Below are 18,335 nucleotides of genomic sequence, written 5' to 3'. Positions count from 1 at the left end.
CTGCTACTGTGAACCTTTGACAGATCATTATTTTGAGAACACAAGGAACTCATTCTACTCAGTAAATCAAAGAGCACTGACATTTAAACTTCATTTTTCCATGCTGCATAATAAGCTGCCGGACAAATGAACCTGGACAAATTAGACAACACGGCAAGGAACAAATCCTGTGGACCTCACACTCCCTTGCAAGTTGTCTTTTCTTTGCTACCACCTCACACCCCAGCGCCCAGAGGGACTGAATTTTGGCCACCCCCTCTCTAAGATTGTGACCTTGCAGCCCGTTTACCACACTCTTGCCAGTTACCTGTGGAATAATTATGTCCAGCCTAAAAACCAATATGATATCATAAATGAGCCATAATTCTTTTCCTAATTTCTATACCTGCTTTTCACCTAGCAAAGCATCTACAGGAAGGTGTGACTGCACTCCAAGCCAGAGGTAATGTGGTGAGTCACCTGTCGTTTCATGGGGAGTTCCATTGTGCACATTTAATAGTTCTTGAAAATACTCAGGCCGACAGTGTTTCTTCTCCAGTAGAAAGCTGTGTCGTGATAGGCCGTGAGGCGTCCTGTTAAAACGTTCACACTGTGCGTTACCTTGACGATGATTCAATGTTTTCTTGACCTCATATAACCTGTGCAGCTCCTGAAATACCCCATTTTCAAAATTTCTGTTTTGAACTGAATGCTCTCAGGCACACAGTACCACTTAATAAACCACTCTCAGAGAAGGACTTTGGCAGTTGTACCAGTATTTGGTCATGTGAAAGTCAGCGTGAACTTCAAATCAACAGGTCTAGTGGCTAGAAAAGGGTTCATGAGAGCACGTCTTTTGGGCTGCAGCAACTTACTGGGCACACACCTCTGTAACTGTTATACCCATTTATCCACATCATCATACATACCAACTCAAGTCTGCCTTAACAGATTCTGCGTGCACTCCAGTCCCTGTTGTACACTCTCCAGAACAGCTTCCTGTAAACAAAACAATACTCTCTTAAATGCCCATCATTGATTACTTAATACAGCAATCCTTCAGTTTTCCTGACTTGGGGCCACTGTCAGAGCAGAGAAGTCAAAGGTTTAGCCAAACCTTTTCTCTGGTGATGGGTAAGCTTTTTCTTTTGGGCTCAAAACTGCCTGAACTGTGCAGCTCTTACTTAGCATAACCTGCCAGAGTGGATGTATTGCCCTGGGAGTCTCTAAGGTGACTATCTTGCTCAGTTGCCATGACATGAGTTTGCCTGACCTGACAACACTTTAAGCCTGCGCTTACTATCTCTGGCACTAAAGCTGTTGCTCAGTTGATTAAGTTACAAATGGATATACAGCCATCAAACTCCTCTTCATCTCCCAAAAGGTGGAGCAGAGGGTGGTTTTCTGTTTGTACGGTGAATTTGCAGCCCAGGAGATATTTCTTACATTTCCCAGACAGCCCATTTGAGAGCGGCTCTCACTTCATGTTGCTGTAATTTCTGTTATTTCTTTCTGCACTCTTCAGTCTCCTACTGGCATATGCTATGACATGTTTTCTGCTACCCTGCACCTGGCAAAGAACTGCTCCCAGTCTTAAGCTCTTGGCATCCATCTCAAATATAAATGAGAGCGAGAAATCAGCAAAAGCGAGGAGAGAAGCACTCGTAAGCCTCCTCTCTTTCAGCTATTCAAAAAACTCTTGGTGTCCTCAAACTTTCAAACTGTTTTTTTTACATTTAGCTGGGTATTTTCCCAAACACTCACATTAATGTATTCATGTAGTGCCTGCAAGCTACAAAAACCCTCCTGTAATAACTTTTTTGACATAAAGTCCAAAGATTCACCCCAGTCTTCTACTGTGGTGTGTACTGGCCACTGCTTCACAGCGGCTATCTTGGCTGGGTCCATGCCTAGCTCCTCAGCTGAGATCTGATTCTAAAGTGTATACTAGATCAGGGGAGGTAACATTTTTACAGCCTTAAACTTTAACCCGGTGTCCCTGAATCTTTGCAACACTGTCTGAAGACATGCCAAATGGTATTCAAATGTTGATGAGTGGACTAATATGTTGTTTTAGTATACAAGCATGAAAAGACTAAAAGGCATTTACAGCGGCATGCATGAGTCTTTCCAAAGTCGCCAGACCACTGCAAACACCAAAAGGTCAGCTAAGTTTGATCCCTGTATCAAAAAAGGTCTTAGCCTTTTACCTACCTCCCTCATTTTCATCTTTTGGACATATACTAACTACTCTTTCAGAAGAAAATCACTTGAAAAAGGCTTTCGATCGTCTGTGGAGTGAAACTTTGGTCTGGGATTTTTGTATGATCTTTGTCTGAGTGTAACACTCTTCCTTACCACATTCATACCACCTCAACAATTTTATCTAAGGTAGCAGATGGCTTTTCTTGATTTCCATACATAGACGGACTTCCTTCGACTACATTTTCACCCAGTGATGTCATGCTCTTAGCACCTCTAGTGCCACTAGGCACTAGAAGACTGTTGTCTTCTAGAGACCAAGCAACAGCTCACTGAAATACATAAAAAAGCATTCACTCTGTCTTGTCTCTCACCATCTTGTGAAGCTCCCTTCACTGTGCAGAACTTCTTATTCCCTTCACAAACTGTTCTCTTGCTGCCATCTTTGCATCAGATACTGTGTCAGGCTTCTGTTTAAGGGATGAGTGGAAAATCTGGGTCAGTGTGTGCAAGTATTCAAAGAAATCTTCACCTTCCAGCTGGGGATGACTATGAAAGGTACCCAACAGCTGTGCTATACTGGGCTTCTCTGAGAAAACTCAATATTTCTCCCTTAGTGCATAAACAGATGTCTTCAAGTGTGGAACCCCTGAGGGGGGACAGGATGAAGTCAACCTGGTCATCTTTGCCTAGGTTTCTAGTTTTGAGAGGCTTTGGTACTTGATCAATAAACTCGTCAACGTCCATCCATTGCTCTTGGATGTGGTGCACCCATGGCAAATAAACATATGACTTGCTAGCTCCACAACTCAAAACAGTTATTACCCATTTCTGATCCTTTGGCCTGAAGCTCAGTGACAGAGTCCCTTTCTGTAGTTTCCCCCAAATCCTGGTCGTCACCATCGTCTCTGTCTGACAAAGTGAAGTGTCTGCGTGAGGCTTAATTCTAAGTCAGGATGCAAAAAAAGTATCTCAACAGTGCAGCAATGCAGAAGATCAAGAAAAGGGATTACACAAGGGACAAATGGTCAGGGTGGCCTCTTTCACAACTGATGCTCAGCTTTCCACACTTCTATTAACATCCACCCAAACACGGTTACACTCAAGGACAGAACCCCAAGTATGTCCCAAATTCAACGCGTTTGAATACTTATTAGTAAAAAACACACAGTTTGAAAGGATATTATCTCAAGATAATGAGCCTATATTCCCTGCAAACACCAGTGCTCATAAACTAGGCGTCAATGCAATCTACCGTTCTTTGCACTCACAGCGGTACCTCAAAAGGAGCAGTGCCATCTAGTGGCGCAATTTAAAGCAACAGCTCTTCCCCACCTTCCCCATTCCCTCCATCTGTCCAAGTTCTCCTTTTCCTTTGCCACTATTTTCTTCATCTCCCTGACTATCCTACTTCTCTACCTTTGAATACTATATGCACTGAAGACCATACTTATTCATTTCATTTAGTCACTGAAGTTAATTATTTTTCAATAAAATAAATGATGCAAATCTGAACTTTGACATTGCATTGCATTATTACTTTGACATTTGACTTTTTTTTTTTTTGATTTATGATCAAAAATTAATTCCTAAAATGTTTGCATTTACAAAGAGTTTACTTTTGACTATCCCTTCCCTGCAAAAATAAAACATAAACTCAAATAAAACCCACACTAGAGGGAGCTGCTAGTACATGTACAGCACTGAATGTTTTTTTCAGTAATCTTCAGTCTAGCTGCTCCTGCATACTTGTTAATTTGATTTTTGTGGGGGAAACATGCTGTGTGTGCTTTATTCACAAATTAAACATCAACTTGAATGTTACTAACGATTTCAGTTTTTGATTTATTTCAGTCTGCTTGTCTGGCAAAAGGATTTGGTCTGATAAACACAGTGGTTGCAAAAAGTACACAGTTATCATGACTTGCCTTGACTCATGTGTAGACTCCCATGCCCGCTGTGACCTCCTAAAAACACAAATTATATGAAACGCTAAAGAATGTGAGTGGATCCACAGTATTATCATGGGATTCATAAACATTAACTGCCTGTAAAACAGCTCATCTTCTGATTTGCAAACCACAAAAAACTGTCACAACTCCCCCACTCAGCTTTGCTTCCTATTTGTCCAGACCTGTAGTCAATCCCAATTTCTGTGCGGTCTGTGAGTCACGTTGCACCATAGTGGCACCACAGTTCCTTGGTGTCCTGGTTTCATTCTGTCTAATTATTATATAATTTTAAACTGGAACAGCAGGGTGACCTCCAGCAACTAGTTTGGGGAGAAACAGAGATAAGAAAAGGGACAGCAAAGACAGATGAGCAAGAACCGAACCAGAAATAGCATAGGTGTTCTCCGGAGAAAACTCAAAAAGTTGTGCTGGAGATAAAAATATCTGTTAGTGGGTCATGCTGACCGGAGTATAACCCGCTGGGTGTCGCTGGCTGTAGACTGCAGCTACTAAACTTTCCTCTTTGTTGGTCTAATACAGTTTTGGTTGACTTTGGAGGCGGAGAGACAAATACGGCATATGGTGATGCTTGGAAATGACAAGCAAATTTCACATTTGCCACTTCGCAATTACAGAGCAAGATGATCTGCATTTTTTCTTTAACATTTACTGGGAAAACTCATAAAGACTGAGTCATAAAGTCTCACCAGATTTTTCAGGATAATTATGTCAGTATGTGAGGCTATTTAGGGTGGTTTACTCGTCAATATGCTCAAAGTCTAGAGGTTGATTAATGCAAAGAGAGAATAAAAAGGGGAAGATGATCTAGGTTGAAATGTGTTGTTACCTGTCTGGAGAATCTGTTTGCACTGTTGTGGATAAACGCTGGTTGATTTATACGCTCTATCTACTGTATATACTTTCAACACTGGTCACACATAAAGGCAGCTATTACTCCTTCTTTTGGCTACTCCTTTTATGGGTTGGCACAGCGAATCACCTGCCTCCATGTCACCCTGTCACTAGCATCATCACACCAACCCTCGGCATGACCTTCACTATATTGATGAGTCTTCACTGTGGTCTTCCTCTTTTCCTCCTATTTTACATAAAGGCAGAAACTAGCGCTGATTAAAAACAGCAAAAATACTTTTTGTTTTAGGTTTATCAATAGATAAACTTTCAAGATTTAATATAAATAAACTGACAATAGCATTGGCGTAGGCAGGCCACTGCTCAAGCGTCCCAGCTCATCATTCTACCAGCAGTTGAATCTCATGAGATACATTTACTTTTACTTTTTGCTTTAACTTACCTACAATTGCTCCATGTCTGCAAGCCTCTTTGCAACCCAACTCCACTCCATGTTTCATGTTGTGTAGGACATAAAAGGAAGGCACCTGTAGGGCAGGAATTGCAGGCTTATTTTGCATTAGTACCTGCAAATATACCTTTTTATTACAATTTATATTTTCAATTAATTGGGAGGCTGTTGAATTAATTTGCAAAATGGACACTATGCAGTACATATCATATCTGTGATCTGTTTGACATGATCTATCTGGAATAAATGCTCAGTCTTGTTTCTTCAGCTTATAAAGGCTGCAGCGCATAGAGAGACCCCTCTCAATTACCCAGCTTTAATGAGGGTAGTGTTAATCAAACACACAGACTGTTTTGAGGTTGGATGGGGAGTGGGGGATGGGGGTGGTGGTGTATACACAGACTTTATCAGACACCACCCTCCAGCACCACCCCGCTCACTGCACGCACCAATGATGACCCCACCCACCCAGGTCCCATCTATAGTGAGCAGACAGAAGGGGGCTTATCTCAAACTGCTGCAATCTGCAGAAATCACTGTGCTGGACACACTCTGGCAGCCAGTGGCAGCCTTATATCCCACGCTCAGCTCTTTTCCTTTGTCATGGTGGATTGTGGCTGAGCTGTCTGCTTGGGTGTGGGTCTTTAAACAGAGGTGGGTGACTAGGACTGAGGGCGTAAACAGGTTCTGTGCATGTGTGTGTGTGTGAGAGAGAGAAAGAGAGAGCTATCGTTCCTGATGCACAAGCATGCAGCTCAGTTGAGTGATTTTTGAAGACCCGGGGCTTTCTTTTATTCTTAAACACTGCTGTGTAGCATCTGGTCAAAGACTCGTGGTTTCCTTTACACACTTAAATCCACCTTAACTCTAGTGTCTTAAGGCCTCATTAAGATCATTGTGTAGTTACAAGTCACATTCTTTCAAGCCAAAAATTTTTTAGAGATAAAGAGAAACGTGCCCTGATAGGTGTCAATGATGAGCTTGTATATACAGCATTATCAGCTTAGCAGTTTTATATCCAACCTGTTCACAGCTTTTAATTAATAGGTAAATATTTGGTAACATTTATCTGTGTTATTCGGTCATCCTAAGAAGGGAGCAGTTTACTCAAGGTTACCCTACATTACATTCCAGATGTGACATGGTCTCATTTGTGTGGTTAACAATAAGTTTTCTGTTATAAATCTGACTGTTAAAGCTCAAACCTCTGTAAACTTACATCATAATGTTCCAAATTCACAAAATAATTACTTTAAGCCAATCAAATTCTACTTGAATACTTATTGAACACATTTCAACTGTTTTATGGTTTCCCACTGCCACCTCATTAAAACAGGCAAATCTATTATCCATATGGTTTATATCCCCATTCTTCTTTCAAATTTCAAATCAACAACTTTTCCCAATTTTCCTTTCACACTTTTTTTTTTTTTGCATTAAATATAGTTAAAGATGTTGCAAATCAAAAACAACCTTTCTAGCTGCAGCTGTAAAGAGGCTGCTCGTTTGGAAAACTCCAATAATACGTCCACACTGCAAAGTGTTCAAACCACTCTAACAACACAGCAGAGCTTTTTCATTACCACTAACTGCCTTTAATGAGTAGCATGCTTTTTTTCTTCAAACTGCTGAGCCCTCCCTAAGAGACCCATCATCCCATAAACCCCTCACCACCACCACCACTATTTTTTTGGTTTCGCTACACCCGTCGATGGGCCGGACCTAGACCAAGACTCAAAACTGATTTAGGTGTCAGTTTGGGTGCCTTCCTCAGTTCCTGCCAATAGCGAACCAACATGAATGAATGGCTCCCTAGAGTGTTCATCTTTTCTAACTGCTGTAACCATTAAGACACTGCACACACTGTAGTGCAGCAGAGAAAAAGCACACAGGAAAACACTTACCCATGGTGCTGAGACACTCTTTCATGACCATCTTCCGGGGCTTTATGAATAACCCAGATCTCAATGACCTGCTTTATGTTGCACACCAGCCAGGTGCTGCATAGTGTCTCAGGAATTATTTAGTAGAACTACAGTTCCTCAAAGATAACCCTCTGAACTTAAGTAAAATCTGGAGTAAAATCTGAAAAGAAAAAATAAATATGTATAAAAATAAAGATCAAGAATGTGGTGTTGAGGATAGGTCTTTCATTTCAAAAAGTGTAAAATGTATTCTTGCAGTATAGTGCATTAATATGGAACGAAATCCTAATCCTAAGAAATCCCGACAAAGAAGGAGAAGGAGCCTAGTTTGAGAATCTGAAGCTTTAGGGTCCAGTTATACATTTAATACTCCAAGCATTTAACGATATTTTACATATTTCAAGTAATAAGAGAATTATACACCAAAATAAATTTGAATATGCTTACCCTTTGTCATGAAATGATTTGCTTAATGACTGGAGAATTGTCAGAGCTATAAAAGGAATTTAAGCCCACCTTAAAAGGGCACTTCACTCAAAAAATACAGTGTAGCTACATCCCCTCTATTGTTGTATGAGTTTCCCAGTTTTGGAGGCATCAGCTGTACAACAGTAGAAACAACTTTCTTGTCTTGAATTTAATAGGAAAAAATATTACTTGCTTTGGTTTAAGGATATGTACTTGGCATTATGGACAAACACTGGATGGAGGTCCATCCATAAAGGTCACAGTGCTCCCTCAGCTGAATTCTATTAACATACTTCAACTATAAGTTACATTAATTCCTACAGAATGGTTATAAAAAATTAAACACTCACAGTGCTGATAAATTATTGCAGTGAGAAATCAATTCATTTATCCAGTTACTGGTAGTTTAGTGCTTCTGCATCAATCATGTTAACCAGAATGAAGGACACTGTGCGGATGGACCTGTGCAGGTTAAACCTTGGGAAGTACCCCTCATGTGTCTTTGAAACTAAAAAAGGGGCCTTCATCAGCTTACGCAGCTAGTTTTAAAACAAGTAACTCCCTTGAAAATTGCTAAAACAAATGGAAATGCGCTGAAGATAGTCTGTGCTCTCAGTCAGCTGTCCTAGTGTCTGTGCATGAGTGATTTATTGATCCACTTCTGCTCCTAGAGAAAACGTGTCTCCTAATTTGCTTCTGCAATCTAAGACAGATATTTTTTACACTTTTATAACTGTGGATTCCTGTTTCTATGAGTCTATGGTTGTTATTATGCATACCAGTTTGTGATTGTAGTTTAAAGTGGCTCGTTTATTCTTAAATTTATTGTGTAGACTGACACAGTGTATAGATTTAGTAATCACAGAGGACTGACTTTTTTAATGGAATAGCAAAGTGACTTGAACCAGATGCCCTCTTGTCAAAGTTGGTTGCCTGTTCAGTTCGTATGCTCTGGCTTTGACACAGAGCAGGCCTAAGAAACTATCTACAGCAGATAAACAGCATTTGAAAGTCATGTCCTTAAGAAACAGGAAAATATCCAGCAAAGATCCAACGTAGGACCCGAGTGATGCATCTGGCCCTTCAATTGATCCATTTATTGATCACCAAAACCTCATCAGAAACAGTCTCAGAGGAAGGGTGGCTGTCAAAAGGCCATTCTTAAGGAAGAGAAACAGAGAAAATGCTGATGTGTGTCAAATTTCACAAGAGCTGGACTGAAAATCAGTGACAGCTGGTCTTGTGGAGTGATGAATGAGTGATGAAATTTGACATTTTTACTTCAAACCGCTATTGGTATGCATGGAGAAGACCAGGAGAGAGGTACAACAGTGAGTATCTACAGCCATAAAGCCATAAAGCACAGTGGAGGCTCTGTTATGTTTGGGACTGCATTTCAGCTCGTGGTGGGGATCCGGTCAGAACTGATAAAGCAAATAGTGTCAGGTCAATTGGAGAACATTTGACTGGGATATTTCAGCATGACAATGACACCTCAGACACACTGCCAGCACAGTAAATGGTTAATGAACTGTTTTTTTTTTTATAAAAAAGTTCTTAGAAAAGTTCTATATAAGGATCATAATGAGAAGTATGTTGTATAAAGTTGTATAAAGTATGAATTTTATACAACTAGCGTCATTCACCCATCCATTTAAGCCCCTTTCTATGCTTATGTGCTTCCTAACATTAACATCTAACATTCACTCCCATCAGAGAGCAACTTGGGGTTAATAAAGATAAACTACCCCCCCCCCCCCCCCTTCAAAAAAGCATACCTAACCTACATAGAAACTTCATGGCTCACTATAAGTCATGGATTGGCCTCCCCAGATCTCAATACCAAAGCAGTGTGGGATCATCGTGACAGAGTGACCAACAAAAAGCAGCCAGCATCCAAAGAAGAGCACTGGGAAGTCAAAGAAGCCTAAAAAACGCTGTTGAAGAATTAAAACCATTGCACGTTTCAATGAAATGCTCCAATTTACAATTTTACAAGCATAATATAAAGAAATGGGGGGCTGGTTTGACACTTGCACAGCACTGTAGATAGACAGAGTCTAATTAAAACCACGGTACCGGTATATGAAAGTGAAAGCTTTCAGTTTTAGCACCAGGGACAGCACCAGACACAAGGACAGAGCATTATCTTCCTGCTATTGTTGAGAATACTGATACTGTGAGAATACTGCGCGACTGTGAAGGGTCAGAACCCAACCTACACACCCTCCCACTCACCCGCCACCTAACCCCCTCCCACGCACATCCCTAGCTACCACCACCACATCTACTTTTTCTTTCTTTCTTCTCCCTGTTGAACGTTAGCACAGGGAGCTGGAGTCAGTGAGGTACGGACGGTCCTTCGGATGCTCGGCTGCCGGGGGGGGGGAGAGAAGAAGCTGCTGCGGATATCCGTCTCATACCTGCCTCAAAACGGGGTCCTCTCAGCCTGTATATGTTTTCCCCCCCCAGCAGACCGTTTTGCTGTGTGAAAGCTAAATAAAGAGAGAGCCTGGCTTGGTTTCGTAACGCGCTGCACCGCTAGCAGCGCGGAGGGAAAGAGGTTTTTCGAGGATGCGGATTTAAAGGGAAGACGTTACCAGTGTCACCTGGGATTTTTGTTAAACCGTTAATATTCTAATTTAGCGTAGCCGGACGCGTCCGAGAGCAAAGGAAGATTTTTCACATGTTTGGTTAAATTTCGCATATAGCGACGCGATAGGACAAAAAACAAAACATCGAGGGCCTCTTAAACAGAAGAGAAAATAAGGGGTAAGTGTGTGTGTTGTTGGGTTTTTTTTGTCTCTTTATTTTCCGCCACCAGCAGGCTAGCAACCCGTAACAAAGCTAATGAGGGGGGAGTCTGATATTCAGGTGACTTGCTGTTAGCTTGCCACTGCTATTAGCTTTTCATGCCAAAAGACAACGTTTTCTGTTTTACATTTCTGTGACTGGAGATAAGCCTGCATACATTTTTGTTATGTTAGCTGCCTGGTTGGGAAGTGTCCAACTGCAGCGCGTTGTGTTAGTCGTTGGGAACATCTCTGTGTACGTCTGCCTCTTCTTGCCTTTGTTTGAATCGATGTCAAATGCAGCCACATTTTATCTGCGTGTTGTGCACAGCCAGTCAGCCAGCCTGCCTGTGGATCTTTGATTCAGCATCTGCTTCTACACCAACCAAGCCTTGCCGCTGGCTATGTTTTTTACGTACCATACCATGATATGCTACAGTGCTGGCATCTTGTAAAGCTGTGGGCTTCGTGGTTATGTTATGTTATCATATGACATTTGAGATTTATTCTGCGTGCCTGGCCTAGGCTGTGAATCATAGCTTGGGATGCATCAGGTAAAAGTAAAAATGAGGGCTCACTAGGGAAGAGATGATTGCAATCAAAAGCCAGTTAACACGTTGTTTTGAAATGTGCAAGTTTGCTATATGGACATCAAGCGCCTCACTTTTTAACTAGCAGATAGCACGGAGCTGGCATTTACTGGCCACCACGTGTAGATCCATGTTTCACTGGCCCAGAAACGTCTGCACTGAAAATGGTTGGAAAACAAAAAACCTCACATGGTTGGTTGATTGGTTTATGGTTTATTGTAATCAGTATTCTTGATGAGGAATTTGCAATTTGATGTTTTTGTCTAATGTTGGTACTGGGTAACACCCATGATGGGGTGTTTTTGTTGATTTTATGTATGTATTTCTTTCTTTTTTTAAACCTTAAAGCACAAATTAGTCATGCAGGGCTAAAACGTTTAGGTGTTGTAAACCACACAGTAGCTAAGGAGTTTGTTGATGTCACTTAACTGCTGTTAGGGCTACAAGAGTCTGCAAGGAAATGGTTTGAAACCAAAGTGAGGATCTCTTCATTAGAAGACAGTCATCCAGTTGTTCTCAGCACAGTACAGCTCTGGTTTGTGGCTCAGTTTATATTCAGTGACTGAATCTCTAGCTTTACAGAGTAGGTTAGAAAGCAGATTAATTCTGTGATATTTCCATTGCCTTTCCTCCCCTTTCCTGTATCATAGGCCTGAAAACTGGTTCGGATGTTAATGTTTGATATAATTGTATGATTTTTTGTTGTTGTTGTTTTTGAATTCATGTCTATAAAGTCAACACAAAATAAGTAAAATGTATTCTAAAATGTAATTTTAATTTCATGTAGGATTTGAGTTGTTTTAATTGGTAAAGACCCTTCCTGTCAGCTAGGCCTGAAATCATTCTGCATGTCCTCAGTTCATATTCATCACAAAAAATTTAGGGACAGTTTCCAGTGCCGGGTAGTCCAGTACATCATTAAAACCCACTATGACCTCAATAATAAACGTAATCATGATTTTTACTGTGACAACTCCGAATATGTTAAAGCTTTGTAAAAGGCACATTTATGGCAGAGATGATTTGGTAGTGAGTGTATGTTTCACATTCAGCAGTGTGTTATGAAACAGTGCCGGATTTTGTGCCGTTCTACCATTTCTACTGTTCTACTTCATATATTTTCTATCCCTGGTATTAAGGCTTGTACAACTATTGTCTCTATATAGCCATACTAAGGTTTTTTTATGGCTTGAAATAAGCCATAAGGGTGACACTAGGCACATAAACATGACTGGCCTGTATGTAGCTGAGGCAATGAGTCTGTGCTACTTTACTTAACATACATCTCTGCACTTTCTGTTATTTATGGCTATTGATGAACACAAATGTTGTTGTTGCTTGAAAACTAAACAGGACCAATCCTGCATACTTAAATAATAGGGAAGTACTGATATATTGGCTTTATGCTGTTGTCAGTCAATACTAGCCACTTATAAAAAAATGAAACACATTTACAGATGGCAGTGGCTGACAATTTTGTCACATCACAATCACAATAAGACTAAAAAAATTCTTTTCGTCACTTTTTCGTGGTATGTAACAGAGATGAATGACAACAATAACAAAACAAGCAAAGATATTGCTGTCACCCATTGAAAGCTGTAAAGGTAAACACATGCATTGACCTAACGTTTCAGAATTGGATCATACCTGCCATTATATTGTAAAAAAACAAAAGACAAATATGGAGCCACTAATTGAATTATTCAGTATTAGCCAGTTATTGTGCTTCTCTCTTTCTTTGTGGAGTTGATCTCAGTTCTTGCTACAAATAGATTTTGCTTTTCACATGATGAATATGAAGAATAGGTCAGTCTTCTTGTCTTTGTTAGTGGCTTTTCTTCAGATGTATCAACATAAATAGACTCTTTCTGGACTGCTAATACACATTGTAATCACTGCATTGACTAGACTTGAAGAAAATATCAGCATACATATATATGTAAACTATATTAGCATATTGTTATAGATTCAGTTCAACTGATATAACTAACCAGTAATTCTATATATATATATCATTTAATGTGTGAGCTTAAAAATATTTTTTAAAGTGCCATGTTCCTGGCAGCTGAATAAGCATTTATGTTCAGGAAAGAGGTGTGTGTTGTTGTGGTCAAAGTATTCTCAATTATTGTGTAATTAGACATTGTGCTTAGTGTTTCACTTAGTGCTATATCCTGTTTCCTGGAAGAAGAAATAACAAAACAAAATAGATTAATGCACTAAAATCCTTTCATTGGAGTAAAATGTGCTTGTTGACCAATTAAACCTCGTGGAATCCAGATCATACGAAAAACACCCAAAAAATGTGGAGCTTTTTTTGATGGAGACACAGACAGGATGATATAGATGGATAAGAAATTGCTATTAGCTGGCTGGCTGGTTGCCTTGATGAACAGCATTCAACAATAGAATGGGACTTTGAATATGGGCCCCCTGTAGTGCTGATTCTCAAAATCCCTCTTGGACAAGCCTTTTTCAATTCATGCTATTCACGCTTTTATCTTGCGGCAGTGAACCATATTACTAACCAAATTTAAGCCTTTTATGGCTGCTTTCTAATGTGTATCTCTTAACAATTCATATTTATAGGTCTAACTACAGGAGCATCTCATGATATAGTGTACTAATATATAATCTATTTATCTATTGTGGTTCATTTATCCAGTCTTTCTACGTTTGATACAGAAGAAAAGGAAAAAACCCCAAAAAAAACAAACAAACAAACCAGAAAATACAACGAGATTATACAAAATCAGGCCTCCCATTTTGTACATAGTTCAACCATTTTGACCAGTATTCGTCAAATGAGTCCGCCTGCAACTTTAGCCTAAAAGTTTTTCTTTCCATAACAAAAATAGTATATATCACGTCAATCCACTCATTTATAGTAGGAGTATCCTCATTAAGCCAACAATGGGTTGGCTTAATGAGCACATTTCAGCACACTGAACAAATATTTATCCAGTTTACATAGATTAAGACTCTCTAAGTTCCCTAGGTACAATCAGTGTTGGTCAAGTTACTTGAAAAAAGTAATCAGTAACTAATTACTGATTACTTCCCCAAAAAAGTAATCCCGTTACTTTACTGATTACTTATTTTCAAAAGTAATTAATTACTTAGTTACTTTTTAAAAACACGATTTACAACCTGAAGAGGTGATAAAGCGATAGATCTTTAAGCCCAATTCTACTTTTTCTGCATAATCCATCATACAAAATGTAATCAAATGGAAAAATCTCTTTTTTTAAACTTGTTTTATCAGTTTTAATCTTTTAACTTTATGCATCAAGCAAAAATTTAATTATATGCAACATTCTCTGAGTTGAATAAATTAGTTTAACATTTAAACCTATTTTCTACACATTCCAGCACATAAAATAAAATATTTTTTGTGTTTACACTCACTCTTTCAAATAGATGCAAGTAAAACACAGCAGAACATAAATAAGGTCAAAGACTCAGCGGTCCTGTTGCTCTATTTTCACCTATTAAGCAGCACTGCGGTAGGCGGAGGTTTACCCTGGTGCAGGTGTGCCGCGGTCAGTTGAAGAATCCGCGACTTTCTCTGCGAGTTTCCCATTACGTCGTTGCGCACTCGGTACTTGCTTGGAAGTTTAGGGGGTTTTTTTCGCTGTAAAAAGAAGTTTTCTTCCCACGCACAACGGACGCTAATGTTTTTGTCACTTTTTATGGAATCAAACTCAAAGTAAGGTCAGTACTTCCACGCTTTAAACGCTGCACGCTCATACTCTCTCCCACAATCGATATGTGATCCATTGTTGATCTGCACACAGCTGTTGTCACTAACGGCGCACTCGCTTACGTCACTGTCGTGAGACATTCTCGCAAAAAATCACGGTTTTAGTAACGCAGTAACGCAGTGTTCCTACGGGAAAGTAACGGTAATCTAATTACCGTTTTTGCAATAGTAATCCCTTACTTTACTCGTTACTCGAAAAAGTAATCAGATTACAGTAACACGTTACAAGTAACGCGTTACTGCCCATCTCTGGGTACAATACTGCAAAATGAAATTGTATTTTCTTTTGGAAGATTGTTTCCAGGACCTTATGTATTTCCTTCAAAAATGGAGCCACAAGAGGACATTCCCAAAAGATGTGGAACCGATTTGCTGCTGCATGTCCACACTGCCTCCAGCATGTTGTCTTATGGGAATAATTGGATTTTCGAGCCGGGGTATTAAAATAACAAATTATATTCTTCCAACTGAATTCCCTCCACGAGGGGGAGCTTGTTACCGACCACTGCTGCATACAGATCCCATCCCAATCCTCTTCTGTTAGGGATAGATTACCATCTGTTTCCCATCTTGCTTTAACATATCTTGTATCATGACCCCTTGGGTTGGTCAGTGGACGATATAATTTGGAAATAATTTTTTGATAGGGTGCATCTCTATATGCATTCTCAAATATGTAAAGAATTTCTTCATTCCCAGTCAGTAACTGGGGATGTTTTAGCTTTTTATTCAAGAAGTCCCTCAGTTGCAAATATCTAAAAAAAGTCTTGATTTTGCAACCCATACTTATTCTTAAGGTCCTGGAAACTCATCATTTTTCCGTCTTTCAACTTTATTAGCCCATGTTTTAAATGTCGAGTCGGTCTTACTAGGCAAAAATTCTGGGTCATATGCAAACCACCTAAGCAGTTAAAATTTTTAAGGTTAAATTGAGGTTTCCGTTCATTAGAATATAGCTGCTTCTCTAAACAACTGTGTGATTATCAACTTAAAGTATTTTAAAACAAAGAAATGTGGTGTGTAGAGCCAGAGACATTATCAGCTGAAGATGTAGCACTGAAATGGTTCTAAATTTAAATCTATGAGAGAATTATCTAAGAACCAAGATAATGACAGTTTTAACTTCTAAGGGAAAAAGTTGTTAAAACATTATTGTAAACTAGAATTGCCTAACTTATTTGTTTTAATCAGATCGGGCTGGTGATTCTATGCATGCAGTTTTAACGTCCCTGTGACCATTAAAACTAAAGTTAATTTACTTAATACTCAAAATAACTGTCAAGTGCTTCTGGGTGGACTTTATAATCATTAAAAGCATCTCGCAAGCTGTAACTTTTTTGTTTTACATAAAGTTTAGTGTTATCTCCCAACCCCTTTTCCAAAATTTTTTTATTATATCGAGTGAAATTATACAAATTAATACTGCTGTCCATCTTTTTGCTGTGTGGATGCTAATTGCTAATTTAGCTGTGGCTACTCTGCACACAAGAGGAGGGAGAAATGGACACCGGGGAGTTTTATCCCCACTTCCAACAGGAGTTTGCACAGATACATAACAGCTGGAGAACTATTCACAGATCTTCACATATGGTTAAGTTTATGCCAATGTGTAGTGTCAGCTTAGGCCTCATGTGCTTTTGGCGGGTTCAGAAGCAAGGGTGATGTAATGGAAGTGTATTCATGTAGAAAAGTAATGTGCACATCTGTGAGGGCACCATTAATACTGAACCTTCTGAAGTGCTTCTACAGTGGACTTCCAGCATTAATTCAGTTTTAAATGTGGATTAACAGGTTTGGAAATGGACAACATTGCTTTGACTCACAACACTAACATTTCACTCACCAAACTGAGGGAAACACCTCTTGGACAGTCTGTGCCACACTGCAAGCCATAAAAATGTATCAGTAGCACAAACGAGTTACAAAGGTCCTGTTCAGTGATTTTAGTTAGTGAACATGAAGCCTAGAAAAGGCTGATTAGTTCCCAGTGTTTTTTGTGCTGGAATATCTGTTAATGAAAACCTAAATTCCAGGGTCCAGATGGATTAATAAAATTCACCTTGCCTAGATATATGAAGCCATCCATAGAGAACAAAATACTTTTTGTACCAGGATCTAAACATTCTTTTTAACGCTGTATAGTTTTAACTTAGGGCTCTTTGGGAATTGACTTACTTTTGCAGCCAGTATGAAGTAGCACTTAAAGATTCTCCAGTTCTATCACTTTTCAAGTGGCTACAGCCATTTTCTGCTCTTGAAGTTATACACGGACTCAGTACAATAGCAGCTCTGCACTTTGCTCTTATAAAAACCAGATTTATAAATATCTCTATGACCAGATCATGACCATTGTTTTATTGTATCAAGCACTATATTATAGTAAATCAGCAACTATCAGTTAATAAGAGGGTAATATAAATTTATGCTGTCTTTATGGTGCCAAAGCATTTAACATTGGTCTTGCCTAACATTGGTACTCCATTCTTTCACTGAGGATTCACACTGAAACATTTTATGATGTCATGTATACCCAGTGGTTTTCTTAATAAAAATTAGCTCCCTGCGCTAAGAAACAAGGCAGCATCACATGGGTGTACTATAGGTGTTGACTGTGATGATCTGCTGGTTTTGCTATTTTGATTCATTAAGAAATATTAAATTCACATTTGCATAGCTATTTAGTTGTGTGCTTGCTTGCTTTTGGGTGTGGTTGGTACAATGTGGCGACCAGACTGTAGTCAAGAACTTGACTGAACTTAATGCTTATAGATTGTTTTTAAGATGCACCACAGTGATACAGATGTTCTTTAACCTGATGCGCCAGGTTATTAGGAGCATCAGGAATGCTAGTAACCTGCGTTCCTTATGTGTTGCTTGCACAGTTTTCAGTTAAATTTTACACAGTATCTCAGATTCTATGAAAACCAACTATGTAAACTGAACGAGTACCAGCACTCTCTTTATATTATTTATAATATTGCCAGAAGCATTGATGTTGTAGTAGATGCAGTAGAAAACAGGGAAAACACAACTCTTAACATGACATTTTCCAGCTGTTTTTATTATGACAGCTTGTACTCTATTAAACCTGCATCTAGAGTCTTTTAATGAATAAATATCTCTCTTAAAGGTGAGGTCTGAAAGGCTTTTGTCAGCACCACTTATGGGGGCTGATTTTTAGATGGAGAACAGTTGTTTCGCCAGTGCTTCACAAGGTCACAAAGTGTTACACACCCCCACAGAAATCTGAACGCGCAAAGTCTCACTGCCACTTCAAATCATAGAGCTAGCAAGCAATACTGATATGGACAGTGGTTAAGTACTTGGATAGGAGCAT

The 18,335-nt window shown here is 39.4% G+C and overlaps 1 protein-coding gene across 3 annotated transcripts in view; it reads left to right on the top strand.

Moving 5' to 3' along the window:
- The first annotated feature begins 10,108 nt into the window (after window positions 1-10,108).
- Window positions 10,109-18,335, top strand: part of sptbn2 (spectrin, beta, non-erythrocytic 2) — a 50,905-nt gene continuing 42,678 nt past the window's right edge. For 2 of the 3 annotated variants that reach the window (XM_026181034.1, XM_026181033.1), the window contains exon 1: window positions 10,109-10,622. The gene's annotated coding sequence lies outside the window, so the exon portion shown is untranslated. The remainder of the gene's footprint in view (window positions 10,623-18,335) is intronic. The other variant, XM_026181036.1, reaches the window with a different exon arrangement.

Source organism: Astatotilapia calliptera, chromosome 10 (genome assembly GCF_900246225.1).
Source record: "Astatotilapia calliptera chromosome 10, fAstCal1.2, whole genome shotgun sequence".
NCBI lineage: Eukaryota > Metazoa > Chordata > Actinopteri > Cichliformes > Cichlidae > Astatotilapia > Astatotilapia calliptera.
This window is presented reverse-complemented; position numbering and strand designations above follow the sequence as displayed.